Source organism: Protopterus annectens, chromosome 3.part1 (assembly GCF_019279795.1).
Source record: "Protopterus annectens isolate FY-2018-M chromosome 3.part1, PAN1.0, whole genome shotgun sequence".
Classification (NCBI taxonomy): Eukaryota; Metazoa; Chordata; order Ceratodontiformes; family Protopteridae; genus Protopterus; species Protopterus annectens.
The window spans coordinates 1,262,447,056-1,262,448,996 of NC_056732.1; the positions used below are offsets into that span (position 1 = coordinate 1,262,447,056).

Genomic DNA, 1,941 nt, shown 5'->3' on the forward strand with positions numbered 1-1,941 from the left:
TTTTTTGGAGATAAACTCTTGGCTAGGCTTGTAAGGGGCCTAGGGCCATTAGCCTAGTAACCTCCTATGATCCTATGTTTTCACTTGGGGCTTTCTTCATAATACCCAGAAACATATCTTCATGCCTCTTTATTTATATGTTCATAGGTAAATACTAGACTAGCTGCCCTACTGAGCTATTTTAATACTAACCAATTTCCTTTCATATGTGTGACTCAAACCCTGTACCTTGTGTATGTGATGTAAACACTTTAACCATTATCCCAACCATGTGTGTGTCTGTGTGTGTGTGTGCGTGTGTGTGTGTGTGTATAACACACACACACACACACACACACACACACACACACACACACTCACACAGATATAGATAGAGATTACAGATTATATATTTTTATAGAAAATATCAGCCAAAATATGATGTGCATTCATGGCCTTGTATCCAGATTGCACTCTGAAACAGTAATTTCATTTTATCTTAGTAGAGTAGGTATCATGCAGACACCAAGATGCGTATTGAATCACAAAACACAGATTAACGTATTACAAGTAAACAAAGTAGTTAGATTATATTGTAAAGAAAGGTTCAAAGATTTGTATTCATTCAGTGTTTTAGGCTAAACAGTAAACACTGATAACTATGACAATTTCCCCATAAGGAAAATCAAGGCATGGTTCTAAGCTATGAGTGGATAGCATTGCTCTGATAAAGTTGTACATTGATTGTTCCCATTTAACTGCAGAAATAATGAAAAACATAAACTTACTGTGTGTGTCTGAGGTATTTATGCTGCAGAAACATGTAGGTTCCAGCTATGTTGTGCCCAAGTAGACTGAGAACACTGATTTTGATGGTATGTGTGTTTGACTATGTACTAAATATCATACAGATTTCCTGGTTTTACCACCCACTCTACCTTTTTTAGGTCAGCATTTCCACTCACATTTTATATTCTATGTATAGGCAACACTACACTGCTAAAGTAAATCCAAGTACAAAAATGCTGGGCCTTAGAGAAATAGAGTAATCTGTAGCACTGTGAATTATATATGGTTGCTACACAGAAAAAAATGAATTTGGTAGCAGCTATGACACACTTGCCTCACTTATTTAGTCGATTTCCCAACCTATGGGATACGTTTCAAATCATTCTAAATCAACAGGTCATTTTTCTTTTTTTTTCCTCATTGCTCAGAAGACAAATCTTATATCTGCTCTTGTTTAATTTTTTTAGTATCTTGTACTTATTAATGATATTATATTTTTTGTGAAGGAAGTTTGAACCATCTACCATCATTTCTGTGAAATAATATTTCTTCATGCCTTATCTGAACTGTCCATCATTCAGTCTGTGTCTTCTTGCTCTCAAATGTCTATTATTTTGAAAGTTGGTACTCATTTGAAGTACTGTGTTAAGCCTTTGTCTTATTCCTTGCATCACTTAATGAATTTCAAGAATGAGAACACACATATACAAAGCGACAAATGCATTACTTGCTACCACAAAATGCAGGATATATGTCTGAGTCAATTATGTATTAATACTGTAGCAGTAATTCAAGTTTCTGCTGCAGGAGGAGAATAGGTTTTAGCATGCACAGTATTCTGAGCAGCACGTGCATGCTTCTGAAAAAAGAAAGCAGCACCTATATCAAGAAAGAATGGACAGACATTCAATTCTCAGAATCAATGATTTCCTATAACAAAATAATGTCAGAGATCACTCCCTCATCCCCACCTCCTTCACAAGCATTTTTTTGTGAAGGTATTCTGAAGCTACCTACCTCTTCTCCATCAAATTCTGTCAAATGGACCTTTTAAGGTGAAGTTAATGGAAAATATCTATGAGAGGTAATCACAGTCATTCCACTTTAGTGGGTATGTGCTCAGGTTGCACACAAGATACAAGGCACAATTCAGAGACACAAGCTATGTCAAAG

At 35.8% G+C, this 1,941-nt stretch overlaps 1 pseudogene; it reads right to left on the minus strand.

Annotated features, from left to right (window-relative positions):
* Positions 1-229: 229 nt before the first annotated feature.
* On the minus strand, positions 230-363 carry LOC122799030 (annotated as a pseudogene).
* Between the last annotated feature and the right edge of the window lie 1,578 nt (positions 364-1,941).